The sequence below is a fragment of the Marmota marmota genome, unplaced genomic scaffold (assembly GCF_001458135.2).
Source record: "Marmota marmota marmota unplaced genomic scaffold, marMar, whole genome shotgun sequence".
Classification (NCBI taxonomy): Eukaryota; Metazoa; Chordata; class Mammalia; order Rodentia; family Sciuridae; genus Marmota; species Marmota marmota.
In genome coordinates, this window is record NW_026000005.1 from 1,855,190 (window position 1) to 1,876,544 (window position 21,355).

At 35.9% G+C, this 21,355-nt stretch overlaps 1 protein-coding gene and 1 pseudogene across 8 annotated transcripts in view; one reads left to right on the plus strand and one right to left on the minus strand.

Moving 5' to 3' along the window:
- Znf385b (zinc finger protein 385B) overlaps nt 1-21,355 on the minus strand; it is a 295,618-nt gene that overhangs the window by 199,797 nt on the left and 74,466 nt on the right. The window lies entirely within an intron of this gene.
- Nucleotides 2,334-5,169, plus strand: LOC125618145 (annotated as a pseudogene).

Sequence of the window (21,355 nt, forward strand, 5' to 3'; positions counted from 1 at the left end):
GGAGGGGAGAGGTGGGGACAGTGGAGGGTGGAGGATGGGAAAGGCAGCGGAGCACAACAGACACTAGTATGGCAATATGTAAATCAATGGATGTGTAACTGATGTGATTCTGCAATCTGTATATGGGGTGAAGGTGGGAGTTCATAACCCCCTTGAATCAAAGTGTGGAATATGATATGTCAAGAAATTTATAATGTTTTGAACAACCAACAATAAAAAATTAAAAAAAAAAAAGAGTACCCCGAGGACAGGTGTTTTTTTTTGTGTTTTTTTTTCACTTCATGATTTTAACTTTTTATTTCATTTTCTCTGTTTGGGGTGTTATGTTTAATCAGTTTTTAGGTTGTCTGCATGTTTATGACTTTATATGGCAAATGGTAACCATTCACCTACAAACGCAGCCTTATTCTATAGCTTTCACTCAAAGAAGAGAAATTACTTTAAAAATGCATCTCTCAGACTAATCTGCATTATCATTTAAAAGCAGGGGCAGAAGGAACAGGTATGCATCAGGCTTTCCAGTTGGATCTTCTGACAGCCATTGTACAGATAAAGACAATGAGGTTGTGGTGGCTTCAACAAATTGCCCAAGGTCACAGATCTCCAAATCCAGTGCTCCTCCCAAGCTTCTTCCACATATAACCTTTAGTTCAATCAGGGTTGAAGTAAAAGTTTTTATTTTTTGTGAAGATTTCCAGAGAATGTAAAAGATTTCATGTTTGGGGAATTGAAAATATAAATCATAGTAAGTAAAAGGAAAAAAAAATTTTCAAAAAAGCAAGCAGACCTTTAGTTTTTCTTTTGCTTTTGGGGAGACTTTTGGTTTTCCATTATTTTTTCCACTACAGGGGAAAATGAAAGTATCTGAGAATGAATCATATTAATTTGAAGTATTATGATTTTAGATTTTTCTATCATGTGAATATTAAGTTCTAGCACCTTTTATCCATTAATTCAACCATTTTCATAGGTGTCATCTAAAATATGTAAAATTGCTCAGAAGCACTCATTTTCTTATACTTAGCACTTAGGTTTTACTTAAAACCACCTAACAGTATCACTACTATTATTTCTGGTGAGATTATGCTTAACTGAGGAAAAATTGAAGCATAATCAGCTTTTCAATTTTCTACAAGTATCTGTCTCTGTGGATGAAAGATAATTAGTATTAACTAGACTCTAACTTATGTGATAGAGAGAACATTTAGGGAGTGTATGAGCTCCCAGTTTGGGAATCCAGAATAGACCCAGAGAAGAGAAATAAAGACTAAAAATAAAGAATTAAAATTATTATATGAAGATGTTAATTACCTTCTGTGCAATCACAAATATATGGAAACATCCTAGATGTTTTATATCAGAGGACTATGTATGTCTATGTTATGAAATGCTATAAATTATATTCAGTGACATAAGAAAGTATGTACTATGTAAGAAGTAGTAAAAATGATGTAGAACTGGGTATACAATGGAGATCAAATATACAAAACGTGTGTATCATTTTATCAATGTGACTGCATGTATAAATGCATAGCTACAGAAATATAACTCCAAAACAAGTTGAAGGCTAACAGAAAATTTTGCTTTATTCTTTTCTGTGTTGTCATTTTTTTGTGTGTGGGGGCGGGTTACTAAACTGAAAAAACGAAACACTTAACAAATTGTAGTGGGAGAGATTTGGTTATTGAAAAGAAAACTCATGGATTATAAAAGCCTAGATGGAAATCTAGCAGATTAAAAAATATTATTTTGCCTGAAAACCTTATAGCAGATAAATGTCAAAAACTAGCTAAATTCTCAGGTTCTTCTTAGTCCCAGTGATCCTCTGATTTGACTGCAGTAAGGTTGTGGACTGGAGAAGCATGTGCACTAAAGACAAGGAGGAGGCTCAAATTGATCACTGTCAAAATGCTAATGTATAGCAAGTGGTAGGAAATAAACAAGATAAAAGGGAACAAGGATAATGGTAATACAATATTTATAGTGAGATTCAATCATCAATTCCCACAACTCCTTGGTGACTCTATCTCTTCACCTGTGGCATGTGCATCTCTGCATCCATACAGATGAGCATCAGGAGCCTGCAGAAAGGGGATGGCAGGAACTCAGCTCAGAGATTGGCTTATGTGCATAATTATTCCCCCCAAGGCATTAAATCTTTTTAACCACCATGGTAGCATTGCCATTTTTACCCAAGCATTTAACTCAGACAAAGGCAATAATTTATATGTTGGGAAGACGTGGCTCCCCAGAAACCTTTTATATCCTAGCCCTCATTAAACTATTTATTCTCTGTCATTGTTGTCAGATTTCTATAACTATATCATGCCATATAATTAACATTGTTCAGACACATCAGATTTTTGCACAACTCGATACCTCAAAGAATTAAGTCATCAGACAGAGCACCAGTTAGTTCCCTTCCTATACTGGATAGCAGATGTTCAAATAATACAGTGTAGGTTTTTTTTTTTTTTTAAAGGAAGATGCTGCTATATGTATCAAGTCTTTCAACATGGTTGAATTACAAGTGCTGTCATTTTTCTTTTTATTTTTCTAAACTCTATACCTGCCTAGTGTGCACCCTGTTTACTTTTATGCAAAGCTAGCTGGTCTTCTTAGGTAGAGTTTGCCTGGGTCAGCAAAATGCTCTGTGACTATTTAGCCCATGTAAGTGACAGCCAGCTGGGAAAACTGTGCTATTCCTAGTTTTTCCATGATATATAATGCAGAGGGAGATGGATGTGACAAGACTTTGGACAAGGTGAACACTTTTGAAGTGAGACAATATTCTGCAAACAATACTAGAGTACATTTGATTTTGAGAGATGAAACCCAAATGTATTTTAAGTTTTTCTCTATTTTGACAGAAATCTAAAAAAGAAAAATCCCATTTAAAAATCATCAGAGCAGTGGCTTGGGAGGCTGAGGCAGGGGGATCACAAGTTCAAAGCCAGCTTCAGCAAAAGCAAGGTGCTAAGCAACTCAGTGAGACCCCATCTCTAAATAAAATACAAAAAATAGGGCTGGGGATGTGGCTTAGTGGTAGTGTCCCTGTACGCACCCTCCCCTCTAAAAAATTACCAGAGCAATGAATTACCATACAAGGGTATGGTTGAATAACTTCTAATGTTCAACAATAGCAGGATAATTATGGTTCACCACAATTAATCATGCATTTCAAAATATGGAGGGTTGTGAGTGCTTCCAACATCTATTGAAAGTCAGTGTGGGCAAGTCTTTGCACGTGTAAGAAGTTCACATAAAAAATGTATCTGCTCACATGCCCCAGCTATGCCTGCTACGTTAAATCTGAACATGGCTATGCCTTCTTGGTTTAATCTTATTGGGCTGTCATCAGATTCCTAGGAGGATGAACCTGGAATTAGACAGGAGATACAAAAACTTTGCTAGATCAAGAAGTGAAGAATGGCCTTCCTTCTGACAAAATCATTTGGGGAGAATTTTCTCAGAAGCAGCTTTATTTTTATATAGTGGTCTTGCCTCACAGCAGAGACCAGTCCATGTCACTGCACTCAGCTGGCAGCTTCAACCTAGGCTTTGTTTCCACAGTCCTACTCTTGGTGCTAAGGAAGATATATCTATCCTCCAGGGCCATGGAATTCACAGCCCTCTAGTTCCCCTAATATTTGGTTCACTTGCTCTTGAAAAACTAAAAACATTGGTGAATTCAGGCAATGTAATCCTTGGACCCTATGAAAGCATGGTGCACACAGTTCATGTCTACAGGAAATGATAGATATCAAGCAATTCATTGATAAACTCGTGCCTCCAACTGATTGACATCATTAAAAGGTCATGTTTACAAAGAGTATAAGCCTTTCTCTGTGCCAAATCTTGACACTTCTAATGTTTCCAGTGTTAAAATGCTTGGCAAATACATACCAATGATACAGACTAAATAATGTCTCTTCATGAGAAATTTATAATCTTCTAAGTTTCTACAGATGGATTTTTATAATATGATCCAGAATACATAAGTATTAAAATAGGTGAAGCAGATATCCTTTTTTCTTAAATGCAATTCAGCAAAATAATAAAATATCGCAACCAAATTTTTCAATACATCATTTGAAAATCACTACTATGTTTATTAAAAATTTGTTCAGGTATAAATGAACAGTTAGGTATAAACAACTCATATATGTTGTGACATAGTCTATGGATTTATTCCAAAACTTCTTTGTCACCATGTAGTCTTCATTTTAATGTCTGTGTTGATATATGGTAATAACCGTAATAGATAAGAATGAGATGGTATTTCATCATTCTTAGTAATAGGGACAGTGCTTTTCAGTGTCAATAGTGATGCTGCTTTCTTTACTCAATGGCCCTTTTATTCTGGGGACCAGATTTTTCTTTGCCCAGATATCATTTCTTTTTAATATTCTTTTCTCCTCTTAAGAAAAAAATTAGGTATTTCCTGATTGCCTTCCTGCTATTTAAAGCCAATATATGCTGTAATCTGACATTCTGAATCACAGTTACATGGTATTTAAAATCTATTTACACTTGAGGAGAAAGCAAATATGTCTTTAACCCATGAATTCAAACAACTGTCCCTTAGTCTAAATTTTGTTCTATTTTGTTATTAGAATCTTCAATCTAGGTAATCAGAATAATTCTGTGGTTTGATTTTTCCGTAAGTAACTCAAACAATAATTATAACATTTTCTAATATGTTCTGAAATATGTAACACTGATCCTAAAGGCTAATTTCTAACATTATTTGTTTTACTTGTAGCATAGAGTTCAGGTTTATTTTTTCTATACATGTTTGAAACCAACTACAGTAGAAAATGAGCAAGCTGTTAGAAAAAAAATTTTCAATAAACTTATTTGAAATTTTTACTTCACTTGACTTTTTTTTAGGAAAAAAACTAGTTTTTTATACAAACATAAAATAGCAATCATTTGATTTTTAAATAGTAAAAAATAATTAATTATTCAGAACCCTCTATGTATGGTATAGTTACCATACATTTTAATATATAGCAAAAGTGTATGCTTGTTACTTCTGAAATGTGTTAATTTATCTGCTGTATTCCAACTGACTAAAATCAATCTTAAAAATGAATCTTTATAAATGGATACTAATTGATAATAGAAATAATTTAGTAATGGACTATATAGAATATTAATAATGAATCCATATGTACTTGAATGGATTTAAAAGTTTTAAACAATCATTTATTAAGTTGTTTAGCTTTACATAAAGAATATAAACTGCTATTTCAGTTATACAAATAAGCAAGATCTTATTTATGGAAAAAATATTCCTTTGGGGGTATTATGCTGTAAAGTACAAAAATGTAAATGTTCTTAACAGTTTCTATTAATATGAAATTAAATTTATTTCTGAAAAAAGTAACGTACTATCCTCTATAAATATGTACAGTTATTATGTGTCAATTAAAAATAAAAAACACATTTAAAAATCACTGATTGGTTTCACTTTCTTTCAAGAGTGAATTCATTGGAGTAAAAGAAATGGATTTTTACTTCCCTTCAAATGAAGAATGTAGTCTTAAGAAAAGATATAATAGAGTTTTAAAATTTTGAAGACATGCCATGTAATCATAGAGTCCTGATAAAATACTGACTCCAAAGCATATATTCTTGTGAGTGAAGAAACTCAGACACAGAGGAGCAAATTATCTTGTTTATTGTCACTTAGATGATTCAGTGAAAAAAAAATCATAAGACTATTCATTCTCTAAGTCTATACTGAGTTCTCTTTCTGTGACAGGCACTGTCCTGAGTCTCAGGTACAGGAGTCCCTGCTCTTGTGGAATTTGTTTAGATTAATGTCTATTGATTCTGATAACAGAGCCTTTTCAATTTGCTCATATAATTTTCTCACCAAAAGGGCTAATTTATACAACTTACAAATGGGCTCCTCTGTCTGATTAAAATGCTTGTGGTTTTGCTGTTATTAGTGTTCTTAATTTTTTTTTTTACCTGCATTAGTCTATCATGGTTGTTTTCTTGACAATTATCTCATCTATTCATATAAAAAAGAAAACTGTCTGGTCTTTTTGTCATGTGCCTTTCAATGAAGAACTTACATGATAAAATCTATATTATGTTTTTATAATAATTAACATATTTTGTATTTGGTTGCATAATATAAAAGGAAAGAGTTTTGTCTCTGTACCCCACAAAAAGGAAAAGATTCTGAGAGTAGGGGATATTGATTTGCTATTTCTTTTTCCCAATTCAGTCTTAGGTAACTCCATTAACATTCAGTAGTCATCATATTATGATTTAAGCGAAAGATTTGGAAAAGAAATATCTATACAGTATCAAGTGAGCTTGAAATAGTCTGCAACTGCTGCAGTAAATCAGGAAGACTACTAATTTGTTGTTCTGTTCACTAGTATTCTGCAGAAATCATGTACTGCACATGTGTTGCAATTTTTAGCTGGAAAATCCTTAGATCACGCCATTTTGTCATTAAGGCAGAATATAAAGCAAGTTTCCAGGGCTTGCCAGCCTCCTGTCTCTTCTGTCTAATGTGATCCCTCTTTGTATCAAATAACTATCCAATTCCAGCTTTGGCTGATAGGACCAGGTATGAATAGCTGATTAGAGGGCAGTTAGTCATCAGAAACCTATCACTGGTGGCCTGGTTCAAAACCATGTGCCAGGAATTGGAAAGATGTGATACCAGTGGGTTGTGCACTGAGTACTGAGCTCTGACCAGGTTCGCTGGGGGTCATGTCAAGCCAATGTTTATATGGAAGAAGGACAGATCACAAGACAGAAGAGCACAGAGTATAAAGAGCTTAAAAGGCAAGAGATAGGGACTGACTCAGAGAAAGAAGGTTCCCTGGGGTTTCTAAGTGAGTGTGACATCAGTTTGTCCAATCCCAGCTAGCAACATTTATTGACAATGTATTCCCTGAGATTCAGGGGTGTATACTCACAACAAACATTCTTCTTAAATTAACCCGAGTTATTCTTTGCAACCAAACAAATCCTGGCCTTCCTCCTATGTAGACTTAATTTTTGCCACAAGAAAAAAGCAGAAGTCAATCAGAAAGAAGGGCACTCAAGTCCTCTTAGTCTCTGAAGGATCATCCTACTGAAAGTCAATTTGGGGCACTAGTTTCTAGGCCATTAATACTAACTACATGGTAGTATTTGTTAATTTCTACAACCTTCTAAATATAAAATCACATAAGTGTTACAGAAGACCACAGTACTGAATTAATCTTTTCCAACTTTCACCCTCTAAATAGTTTTGATCATGCTCATTTTTCTACCTAAATTCTCCCCATCCCACCCCACTTTTTTTTCTATCAAAGTGATTGGAAAACAAGCACCCAAATAAATCAAAGTAAACACTTGTGATTTGCCATATTCTGTCATTTTCCCTTATCAACACAGTTTTTGGGTACATCTCCCAATGAATATTGCTCCTAAAATGGTATATTCACAAGGGGTTTCTCCTTTATCTCTACCTAATTAGTCATCAGTCTGTCTCAAACAGAATGGATGAAGAAAATGAATTTTTCCTTTGTTTCAGTTTTACTAAAGATTTGGTCAAAGTATTTCTTTCAGCTACCCATCTTATCATTAAGTTCCTCTAGCAAATACATTTTCTTCTATACATGTTTTTCTCCCTTTGAATACAGGTCTCCAACAATTTGTTGCTACTTCCTCATAAGCCAAAGGAAATAGTAAGAATTAAATCCTTTGCAACGTAAAGGAAACATCATTTTCAGCCAATGCAAATGCTTTAATTCCAAAAATTCTTTAAAATGCCAGGACTGAGTAGTTATTACTCAATACTGGCTTTGAGCCATCTGAAGCATTTTACTCCAGTTGGGGTTTTCCAACTGCTGAGAAACTAAAGATCTTTAAGCAGTAAAAAGGGGGGAAATACTGATATAATTAAAAGGCAACAAAATAGAAGGAAAGAAAGTACAATAAAAAGAATATCAAAGTTCAATTTTCAAGCACATAGATGTCTATATGTTACAAAGCATGGAGATGACACAGAATTACGAAGATGTATATAATGGTCTCAGGAGTGCCAGGTCCTGATAAAAAGAGTTTACCTGTATCAACTAATATATTATCATTATTATTATTGTTGTTGTTGTTGTTCACATAGGAAAATGAAGCATAGAGATTATAAGTAACTAACCCAAAGTTACACAGAAGTTGAGTGGGAATTTCCAACCAGGAGTTTTGGCCTCCCCACAGCTAGAGCCCTTAATCATAGACCATTTACCATTTCTGTAAATATCTTGACCAGTAAACTATTTAACAGGTTGCATATCAAAACTATCTCAGGAGCATTTCAAAGCATACCAACATCTATGTTCTACTGCCAGAGATTCTGATTTCATGGATCTAACTTGGGCCTGTCATCAGTATACAGACAGCTCCTGACTGACCATAGCTTAGCTTAAGACTTTTTGACTTTATGATGGTGCAAAAGTGATTCACACTCGGTAGAAACGGTATTTTGAATTCTGAGTTTTGATCTTTTAAAAAGTAGTGATAAGTGGTGTGATATTCTCTCTCCATATTGGGCAGCAGCACCAGCTGTGAGCTGCAGCCCCAAGCAGCTATGCCACCATGAGGGTGAGGAAGGACTTCTCCACAGTGTGCTGTGTTGCTAACTGTGAGGCAAATTAGGTGGATTAAATGTATTTTCAACTGAACGATATTGTCAAATTCAAGGATTTTTATCAGGATGCAATCCCATGATAAGCCAAGGTGCATCTATATTTTATAAATCCCCAGGTGATTCTGAAGTACAAAAAGGTAAGATGAAGCCCATGCCACCTCTCTATTTATTAGTGGCCTAGCCAGAAACAAATCCAATTATCTTGAATTTTCCCCCTACATTACAATAGCTCCCCCTTCTACAAGTTGAGGGGGAAATGAAGAAATAAAAGTTTTCTCTTAGAATGATGACTTTAAGTTTCTTAAACCAAAAAGCTTTAGTTCACAAGCTAGGTATCATTAAACACTAGGTATCAATCATGTTCTTTGGTGGTTATTAAAGCTAAGGTGAATTCTCTATTTCTGAAATAATTAAGTACATTAATGAGAAACAGATGAACATTTCCCAACTCCTTTTATTAAATACTGTAGCACTAGTACAACTTAGACACCAGAGGTCTCTGCTATACAATTTAAACCCTCTATGTAATACAGAGCCCTCCTAAGACTCCAACTCAAGCAAAGTATCTTAAAGAAGAGATAATGATGATTATCTGAGTGTTGTGATTATTTGGTAAATGTTGAACAACCTGGGCTCTGAGGGGTGGAGCCCTGATGGTGTTTACCAAATTATTACTCCCACTATTGCCAAATCCAAATTATCAAAGTGACATTATTGAACATGTGGCTGGGGAGAGATGTATTATAGCATCCCATTATATGGTACTTCTACCACCCAGGCACAATAAAAAATTAAAACAAACCTTAAGAGCGTGGATAAAACTAAAAATATAGCAAAAGAATTAGGAAGGAATGGGGTTTGACTATTACATTTATTTTTAAATATAATTAATTTCATGAAAGTTATATAATTTAATTTTAATAATAGTCAAATTTAATAACTGCAAAAATTCCTGAAAATATAAAGATTAGTTCTCATGAGCTAGTGCAACACACCACTGAAAAGGCATCCATTCCATCACATAGTTTTCTTGGAGAAGGGCAGTATTTAATTAAAGAAACTAAACAAGAATGAGTCATTGTTGCGGTACATTCAGTCTGAAGAGGAGATAAACTTTCTTCATTAATTGAGCTTTCTCAAGAATGAGAAGTTTTGATTAAACCCTCCAGAGCAAACCCAGTCTTCATGGTGAGCAGTGGGGCACAGAAGCTAAGGGTGCAGACTCTGTTGTTAGAATGCCTAGGTGAGTTCTGGCTCACTCACCTGTACTGTATGACTTTGGAGACAATGCTCAATCATAATTATTCTACCTGTAACTAAAATGGTAATAGTATCCTTAGAATTGTTGACAAAATTGAATGAATTATTAAATGTGAAGCACTTACCAGCAGTACTAAGTGCATAGCAAATACTCAGGGAACATTAGCTACCACTCTCCTGTGAAAGCACCTTCATATAGATAAACTGCATGCATTGAGACAATTCTGGTCATTGGTAGCATCTTAAAGTTCCATGAACAGACTTTTAAACTCTCAAGTGCCCTGGCCTTTCCTCGTGCTCTGCTCTCTTCCTGAAATGATGAACTCCTATATATCTTTTTAAGCTAAGATCAAAATGTTTACTTCTCTTAACTTTCTCTGATTAGCTTATAGGTCCCTGGGGGGCAAGTCCCAAAAGGGTTTCTCATCTCCCCAGCCCTTTCCTCTCACTCTGTTTCCCAGAGCAGCTTTCATTCACCAGGCACTTCCACCATCAGTTTCTCTTGGAGTTGGTCAACCATGGACTGAATCCTCTGAAACCATGATCCCAAATAAATCTTTCATCCTCTACATTCTTGTCTGGTGTTCTGATTACGGTAACAAAAAGCTGACTAACATCCCCTTACATGGTTTGAGTTTTAGATATTCACTACATGCCTGGTTCAGGAAATCCCAAGCCAAGAAAAGCAACGTATATGATCCAGTGTTGACTGTATCCTAGGACTCCTGGAAGAAGCTCAATTAATTCTTTCTAAAGGAATACATCCTCAATCCACGCTTGACATTCCCACAGGGAAGGCCAATGAAACATGAGCTCACAATCCAAAATTTTAAAATACACACCCAAAATAAGCTACCAAAAGCAAGAGACAGAGAAACAGAAAACAGCACACTATAAACTCATAAATCTCTTAGAGTTATTAAACACAGAATACAAAATGTCTGAAATAGTTAAAGATGTACAAATATGGATCCCATAATGGCCGTTAAAGGATTAAATGACTCTATATAAATGTATGATACAGCAAAACTTTGAGACCATCTGTTTGGAATTAAGATCCAGAAGAAAAAGGTAATTCTTCTCTCAGATTTCTTTTGCCCCATCCTTCCTGCCCGCTGCACTTCTTTCCTCTTCTCTGGTCCCTTTGGAAAGGCTGGAATATCCATTCTGACTCAGCATAGAATAAGATCAGCCCTAATTACAGTATAAACTCCAATGCCAACAATTGACTGGAATCTTTATGAGTGGAGACAATACTCATGTTCTAGCTTTATTTGAAGATATTTTTACAATATTAACTTTAAAACATTCTCATTATGGAACATTTCTTAAAATTTATAAGGAACCATGTTATTTCATTTGAATATGAGAGTAAAATAAAATTTATAAACCTTTTTATACAACAGGAAATCACATGGATTTTTATCAAAAATTAAAATATTGCTGGGTGTAACTACCAAAAGACACAGTGTTTCAACAAATACTTTATGTAAACTCTGTTACATATTCTTATTGCTTTTACGGAATTATATCCTCGATTATAAATAGCCTTCTTAAGAGTAGGGACTACTTCCAATGATATATATTAGGAGGCTAATACCGTATTCCTTTTTTGAAAAGCATTTATTTATTTGACATTTAAATAAGCATCCACTTTGTGCCTGGTCCTATAATATACTCTGTAGATACTTAATGAGCAAAATTGGACCCAGTTCCTGCTCTCATGGAGCTTACAACATTATGATGGAGATAGATGACTACAGCAATCACCAAAGGAATGCAGAATTTCAATGAAGCAACTGTGGCATATTCTTTTTTAAAAATTTTTTTAAAGAGAGAGAGAGAGAATTTTTTAATATTTATTTTTTAGTTTTCAGTGGACACAACATCTTTATTTTATTTTTATGTGGTGCTGAGGATCGAACCCAGCACCCCGCGCATGCCAGGCAAGCGCATTACTGCTTGAGCCACATCCCCAGCCCCGGCATATTCTTTTTTGACTGTATTTAATGATTGCATTAGTTTTAAGGCTCTTCTAAGGAATATTAAGTTATTACAAGTTAAAGGGTAATAGATGACCTAGTCTTGTTGTAAATTTATTCTTTTTTTTTAAATATAATCCAGTTTCCACATGGGAAATCTTCCCTTGATATTGATGCCTATTAAGTTTTTTAAAATCATTATCTATTTTGCCAATACTTCAGAATTTTTAGTGTCCTTTCATTATAATCCCAAATGACAGACTGCTAAATTTAATAATTACAACAATGGACAAAATTATTTACTTATTTATAAACTCTGTGGTAATACATTAATAGATTTTGAAGATTTCGGCTTTACTTTGTGTTATCACAGCTGCATTTTAAGGAATTCTTAACTTCATCTGATGCCAACAACCTGCTAGATGGAGACCTAGGGCAGTACCCAGGTGGGCTGGTCTGCAAGTCCCAGAGAGGGAAGACTGAATGAGGGGATGGTATTCACAGGTGGGGAATCACGTGACCCCAGAATCCCTGAGAACTGAAGTCTAGAAGTGGTCTTCATAGCTCTCTAAAACCCAATCCAACCCCTGCAAAACCAATTGTGGGAAATTCTACCGAGAGTAAAAAGAAAATCACGATTTTGTTAAAATATGTATATTTGGTGACTTAGTTCCATAACTTGGTCTTTGGTAAACTGCTTTTTAGATAATTGGCTCTAATCCAATTGACCTAGAATAACCTATTACATGTCCGTCTGATTTGGTCCTAAATCATTAGGTAAAAATAGTCTGGCACTTTGAGGCTGGAGCCAGAATAGAAGGAAGAGTGTGAGTGAAGCATGTACATAGAGATGGGTGGAGCAAGGAAGGAGCAGGCGGGAGAAGGACAGGTGTCTGAGCTGGCAAGGGAAATGTGTTGAGATGGAGCCATGGGTACCCTGGGTCCAAGGAGGATGAACACTGCAGGCTACTGTAAAAAGTTCTATCATTGGATCAAGTCACAGGGAAGCACTGACACTTTGTAAAGGTGGTTATATGATGAGAGTAAGATTTTGAAAAGACGATCCTTGCTATTATATATGAGAGAATGTTCTGAGGAGCATCTGGGATAGGCAGGATAATTCTGATGAAAGCTATTTCAGTTTTTCTTGCTGAGAAATGATAATAGCCTGGACCAGGGAAGTAGTGAGGGATGTGGAGAGAAGTGGATGATTAGAATGGACAGTGGTACTCAACTGGGGGTGATTTCAACCTTCATGGGTCATTTGGCAATGTTTGAAGACACTGTTTTGGTGTTGCAACTGTGGGAGGGGAAATAGGCAGAGGCCAGGGATGTTGCTAAACATCCTTCAACATACAGGACAGCCCCTCCCCATCAACAAAGAGTTCTATGACTCAAAATACCAACAGTGCCAAGGTTGAGAAACAGTGGAACAAATTCCTAGGGAGTAATATGGACTTAATGTCAGAAATTAACCATTGGCACAATGCCAGATTTATTAAAATAAATTGCAATGACCACAAGAAAAATACCATAACTATCAGTAACTGCTTTAGGAACAACAAAATTTAAATGACCAGTTACGAATCAAATAAGCAGTTAGTAAGTAGGAATATATAGTTATTAAAACGCTTAGATGGGAGCTGTAAACTGCTTTCCCAGCTTGACAGAAATACACAGCTACTAAATCTAGCATTGTCTGCAAAAGAGACACACATTCACTCCAGTAACAGTCAGCAGGATCTAAATTTAGTTTATACTCTTAGTGCATTAAAATAGTATCAAGATGCTCAGGAAGTCTAAATCCATCACACTCCAAGCTTCTGTCTATACTGTTAATAGCTACTTGCCAAGATCCCCCTGGCCCATGTGATTACAGCCTATTAAAAATACGTCCTTTGCGAATTCCTCTCAGAAAACAGGAAACAGAGTTAAAGAAATGTTTTGAGATTCACCAACTAGCAACGCGTCATAATGCAGGCATGCTTAAAGAGTATATCTTAACTTCTGAAAAGAATGGAATTTTGTGCAAAGCTTTATGGAGCTTCTTTATGGTTTACTATAAAAGTTAAATGCTTTCTCTCCAAGTTCTAGGGTTAGAATGGCAAATTAGAAAATCCAATAAACATTTTTATTTGAAAATAAGATCTACTAATTGTCTACTGTGTAACTTAGCTAAACGGTAAATAGGGAAGGGCGGAGCCAAACCTAGGATTGAAAATGCAAAATGATTAAGGTCCTGCCATGATACCAGCATTTATCTGTTAATCTCTCTTTTACTCACAACAAAAAATAGACCCACCTGAAGAGATTCATTTTTCCCCCTTTATTTCACAGAATCTTTTAAAATGCAGTTTGAGATTTTTTAAAATATTTCTTCTTTTTCTGAAATGTTGGTTCAAGGTGTATTCCTTCTGGGGGAGTGCTCCCAAACCTTCACATGTTGCATTCTGCAAGCATCTAAGTAGACACATACCAAAAGAAGAGTGAAGCTAGAAAGTGCTCAGAATCAATAAACTTCAACAAGGATGATGAATAGTATTTTTCCCCTCCCTTGACAAGAAGCTACAAACCAAAATGAACACAAAAGGCTTTGCAAAGTCAACATAAATAGCATCGGCCTTTTTACTTTAACAGATAATGTATAACTCCCTCTGCTCATCACCAGCTTATTTTTTCTGTGTTAGATATATGAAATTCAAAAAATATCTGGATCTGTCTACTCACACTTATCTAATACTTCATGCCTCCTATGCCTAAGACTTTGAAAGCAGAGCCTCATAGTCTCTCAATGTTTGTCCCTTCTTTATAAACAGATCACCAGTCTTTAACTAGGTCACACAGCTATTTAAAATAAGGCCTACATTTCTCAGCCACTTTTGCATCTAGGTGTGGCCATTTGACAAAATTCAGGCCATGAAGGGCTTCTAGGTATTTTTTTAAAGGTTGAGGAAGTGATGGCTTCTTTCTTCTGCTTGCTAGACTGTAGACACTGGGACCTAGTCTGTTCTTGCTGGATTTGAACACCCTTCATGTTGCCAGCCTGACCATTATGTGGATCCGACATAGCTGGGGAACCATGTGTTTGAGGTCTATGTCTTTTTGCAAGGGCACTCCAGGGCCAAGGATGCTTTATGGCACCTTCTCACCAAAATTTTCTTAGTGACAGACCAACATCATGAATTTCCACATCCATTATATCGATACTCATAACAACCCTGTGAGCCACGAGAAGCACTGAAAGTTGCTTTTTTCTTTTTTTCTTTTGAGAGAAAATTCTCGCTATGTTACTCAGTATGGTCTTGAACTCCTAGGCTCAAGCAATCCTCCTGCCTCAGCCTCCTGAGTAGCTGGAACTCTAGGAGCACACCACTATCACTGGCCTCTTCACTGAATGTTGCTTCTTAAAAATTGATGTGTATGGGCTGGGGATGTGGCTCAAGCGGTAATGCATTCGCCTGGCATGCGCAGGGCGCTGGGTTTGATCCTCAGCACCACATAAAAATAAAAAAAATAAAGATGTTGTGTCCACCGAAAACTGAAAAATAAATATTTAAAAAAATTATCTCTCTCTCTCTAAAAAAAACAAAACAAAACAAAACAAAATACTGATGTGTAAACTGAAATTCAGAGGTAGTTAAGTTTTATTCCTCAAGTTCACATGAGTTCACTAACACTTCAATTCTTGATTCCTAGATTGGTGCTCTTTCTATTACACGTCACCATTTAAAATAGTGTGCAACTAGAATAAATTATCTATGATTCAAATAAGTAATTTTGAAATTTGATTCTGATTAGAATCATTGTGGGTCTTCAAAACTGGAATTGCTATTTTCTCCCAAATCTCTGTTTTAAAAACAATGTATAGGTTATGGCCAATATCAAAAGGATGAAAAATTTTTCATCTAATTTTATTCTTTCATATCGAATAAAGTTCATGAACAACACTTCATGTCTTCTTAAATAAAGCCATAAAAAATTTCAAGTATAGGCAGGATTCTGTTTTGAGAAAGCTCTTTTAAGACTAAACTCTAGTATCATAACAAAATTGTTCAGGGACCTTCTATTCTAAAGTTTTCTTATAGGTCTCTGTAGTCTTAGGAAAAAGAAGAATTGTTTCCTTTTTAATAGCTCTACAATAATAGGAAGGACAAAGAAATATTTTAGGTCATGATTAGAAGACTAGGTTAGAACATTGTGGTGTAAAATAATTTGATGACTATGATCACTCTGAATGGTTTAAGTACTCTTTGATCATTATAGAATACAGCTCAACTTCCACCAGGTATTTTTAAATTGCATACCTTTGATCACAATGGATTCCAGGAAAACGGATTTGTATGACTTGATTGATATCATCTACTCTATTGGAAAAAAGGAATTCAAAGCTTTAGAAAATTGATGGTGTGTTCAGTCTCATCTACAGATGTGGAACATGGCTGCTTGTAGTATACATTGGTAGGATTCTTGTGGAAGAAAGTTGGGCAAAAGGTATCAACATTTTAAAAGGGGCATTCTCATTTCCTTTGTAACTCAATTTATGGGATTATTTGAAGGAAACAACTAGCGAAATATCTACAATTTTGCAAGATTACCCAAAATGGTATTCAGAACATAAATCATAACTTTAAAAACCTTTATGTAGGACAGATGTCAAATAACAAAAATGTATTAAATTAACTGTAGCACATTCATAAACAAGACTTTGTAGTCACTGAAAATAATGTTGTTGTAAGATCTGTTGTGAGATGGTGTTTAGGTGGACAAACCAATAATATTCAGGTCCTGTACTTAACCAGTCATTTTTCATCTGGGACACTATCAAGGTCATAAATACCTAAGCGACAGGTCAAGCAATGGGTACATTATGCTAAATCTCCTACAAACTTCATAAGTGCAGAAACTGGCCCCTTTGACATGTCCCACCAAGCTTGCAGGGGTTCTCAACCCTTTTATCTTTTTTAATTTTTTTAAATTAATTGCTGCCCTGTGAGGTTGAATCAATACACTGGCTCTCTGAAGCTGATCCCAAGATCAGAACTCTCATATTGCAGGCTGAGGGTCCCTGATCAGAAATGAGAGTCATCCCTAAAGGCATGGGGAGCAGCTGGCTGGCAGAGGAGCAGCTCATTAAGCAGAATCCCCCCTTCCTTCTCTGTCTTTCTGAATATTTTCAAAGCCTTATATGGTAGACAAATAATGGCAAATAATCAAGTGGGACACAACGTACCCATCAAATCATATTGTTTTAAAAAATACCCCCCATAGCCACCCACACAATTAAGATGAGAACACACCTGTGACTAACAGTGGCTGTCTTCAAGAGGTGGAAGAAATATGGGGAGGCAACTGTTGGGGTTCAGTTTCCTTTTTCTTTCCATGTCTATACTTTTGAGATGCTTTACAAACAGCAGCAGCAGCATGCATTGCTTTTATCATTAGGTAACATTAACGTTCGTTTCTTTTTCTAAACAAGACATTGGCTTCTCTATCTTGAACACACTGAATGAACCATGTTAAAGGTCTAACTTCTGTTTTTAGTTTTCTTGGATTCCTCTATTTTTGTCATCTAATACCATTCTCTATGACATTCCCTTATTTTTAACTTTAAAAGTAAGAAAAGTGACAACTTAAAGAAGAATGATTGTTCACGTCTCTGAAAGAAAGACATTACAACCTTCTAATAACAAAATCCCGAGCACATGTAAAATCTCCCATTTACATTCAAAATCTGCTAGCAAGTCCAAGTTCCACAGAATGTCTGTGATTCTTTCTAACTTTTCTAAGTGTGTATTCTGAATCACCTTTGTGCTCAGATTAGAAATAAAGTGTGTGTGTGTGTGTGTGTGTGTGTGTGTGTGTATACATGTATATGCAGATACAGATGCACACATGCTTGAGTTTAGCTCCTGGGCGGGCCACAATTGAATAGCCGCCTTCATTTCTTCCTATGGAGGTGAACACTGTGCTCAGTGGCAGATACTGAGAAACACTATATCCTAAGAGCCTCTGGTTACTTAAGAGCATCTTCCAGGCTTGTTCCTCTTTGAAAAGATAAAATAAAATATTCATGTGCTATCATTGTGTGGTTTAACAAAGAGAGGCAGCCTCTGCCTCTTACTTTAACTAATCCATGATCGTCCATAACCTCATACCAAGTCAGACATTAATACTCACATCCTCTCATGTGAATGAGGAAGGCAGGGAAAACAATGGTCCTGCAAACAGTGCTTATCAAGTAACATTAGAATCAACAGTGAGATGACTGGTCCACCTTCACCAAATCACATTTCAAACATTCATCCAATGACACTTTGAACAAAGCATGACTTACTTCATGCACAGAACAACCTATTTCCACAAGAGATGTATCAGGATGCCAAGGCAACCTGCCCTCTGCCCTCCCTGAGAACTGAGGAAACATCAATGAACACTGAATGCAAGTTTATTTTCTGAATTAAAAATTTAAGCCCTTTAAATGTAATAGCAATACTGAAAGTAATTCAACATCTTTTAAGATAATTCAAAGTGCTTAACTCATTAAATATAATTATCTCTTAACATTGCTGCATAGTCTCTATTTTCCTAGTGCTCTTTAGAAAGGACAAAATACCCTTCCTTTTACCATAATTTCCCCCTTGTCTATATCTAATTGAAGAGCTTTCTATCAGGAAACTTGAAAAACGGATAATTACTGCTCTGGGGCCTTTCGTCAACTATGAACTTGGGAATTAGAGTTTCTGGCCTTGCTTAATGAAAAGTGGCTGAATTGAATTTTCTTCATCTAACAAGTATCACTTTTTTTTTTCTTTTGGTAAAAAGTTTCTTGGAGAAGCTCTCTTAATAGCCACTGGCAACGCCCATAATTCTACTACTGCAACAATGGGATCTATTTTCCAGATCATCAATCTTCATTCTCCAGACAGATACAATTGTTTGAAGAGTTGCAATTACATTATCCCTTGATGCTTCTTCAGGCTCCACATTTGGCTGATTCCACAGTTAACAATTAAAAGGCCAAAGGAATTGAGGATTAATTTTTATCTCTAATAATAAAAAGTTCATTGCATTAAATTTCATGGTATCAGCATCACTGGCCTCTTAATTAAAAGGGCAATAGTTACACCATTTTGTAGAAGGAGAGATGGAAGTCAATACCCACTCATGGACTATAGATTGAGAGTAGTAACTGCGATCATCATGGTGGTATGGATGGTAGAATTCTTTTACTACTTATAAATGATACATTTAAAGTCCTGGACAGTGGTTGACACATAGTAGAGGCACCAAATATGCCAGCACTCTTCTCCCTTGCTAGGCTAGGTCTATATTGCTAAATCTTCAGCCACCCTGATGTTAAAACTACATCACGTGTGTTTGAAGAGCAAAGTATCTTTAGCAAAAAAATAGGTTTGGTAGATTCCAAACAAAATGTTGATAACCAAGATGGGTCACACACACCATCGCGTGTGTTCTTATGTGAGCTGGCATCAAAGGCCAGCAGGACCAGGGTAAAGATCCCAAGGAAGGCTCCGCCCACTGAGGGGCTCCTAATCATCAGAAACCCACCAGAAAGGGATTCCAGGCGGCCTGTCTTCATTTGTCCTTTCCTTCACCTTTGACACCAGTTCTCCTTTCAGATAGACACACTTTTAATTCTGTTCACTCGAATCAGGGGATCATCAAAAGTATCTCATTTGGTTGGGAGAGTGTGCAAACCCACTTACACAAACATGCTTACTTGCTCTACTCTGAGCACTGACCGCATCACCTTGCCTGTCATGTTGGTACTCCCCTCCTATCATGTTGGTGTTCCCCTTCTCAGCTCTACTGAGAGACAACCTCTCTCCTGACTGCAGATTTTCTGATTTACAGGTCTTTGTGGTGACCCAGGAATTTGAATTTTTCACAAGTGACTATAACACTGCTGAGATTTGGTCTTAGCCCCATTCTTTTTAAAAAATATTCCTCTTTTTTTTTTTTTTTTTACAAAATATATTCTACTGTTGTAGAGTGTATTTTGAAATATTATACATACATAAGTTTTACTTGTTCCAATTAGGATCCCATTATTGTGGTTGCACATAATGAGGAGTTACATTGGTCTTGTATTTATATATATGAAGATAGGAAAGTTATATCCAATTCATTCTACTTTTTCCTATTACCATCCCCACCTGCTTCCTTTCATTCTCCTTTATATAGTCCAGTGAATTCTGATCTTCCTCTCCCTTTTTGTGGATTAGCACCCACAAATCAGAAAGAACATTCTGCCTTTGCTTTTGGGGACTGGCTTATTTCACTCGGCATGGTATTCCCCGGTTTCATCCATTTACCGGCAAATTCCATAATTTTGCTCTTCTTTATGGCTGAGTAATATTCCATTGTGTATATGTAATACATTTTTATTTATCCATTCATCTGTTATAGGGCACCTAGGTTGGTTCTTTAGCTTGGCTACTAGTTAACACCATTCTTTAAGGAAAAAACATCCTGTACTGCAAGCTTCTTCTTCTTTTTTTTTTTAAAGAGAGGGAGAGAGAATTTTAATATTTATTTTTTAGTTTTCGGCAGACACAACATCCTTGTTTGTATGTGGTGCTGAGGATCGAACCCGGGCCGCACGCATACCAGGCGAGTGCGCCACGGCTTGATACTTCAAAATCTTTGTTCTCAGAGGTTGGCACAGTGCCTCAGATACATAAAAATTCAATAAAAAAGACTTTGGGAAAATGGTGATTTACATTAGCAATTGTCTTAGAGCAAAGAAGTTTCCAGGAGATCTGGGTTGTGCCAAGTACTCTTTCACACACCAGCACCCCTGAGTTTTACCTTCTTCATCTGGGGAGTTAGGTTGTAGGAGAGAAAGAAGGGAAAAGAATGTGGATGACTGGCTGGTAGATAGGACACTGTTGGGTCTATGGCTTAGGACAGTTTTCTTGATCTCAAAACCAGCGTTCCCTCAACTTGCCCTCCCCTAAAATCAAGAACCACAAAGCAAAACATAAATAATCCATGGAATCTAGTCAGAAATCACCCAATGGACTATTTCTCTTTTAACATTAAACTTATATTAATCTACTAAAAACTGAATGTCTTTCATCTAAAAAAAAAAAAAAACCTTGAATTTTGTTTAGAAATACACATCTTAAAAATTACCTATGCCACAGTTCACCTGTGAATTAAATACTACCTATGCCACAGTTCACCCAGAATTATTTCACACATATTGTTTATCAGTTCTCTTTTGAGACAGTGAAGTAGTTGAGCCAAAATTTGTATTTATTTTTTTCACAACATCTCCATATTTTGGTCATTTATAAGCTTGTAGGTTAGTTTCAGTGTTAGCACTCACTGTCCACATAATTTCAACTGAATGCAGTATAAGTCCCCCACTTCCTTCTCTGGTATTATTTGACATGATTAAGATCTATCAAGAAGACCCATG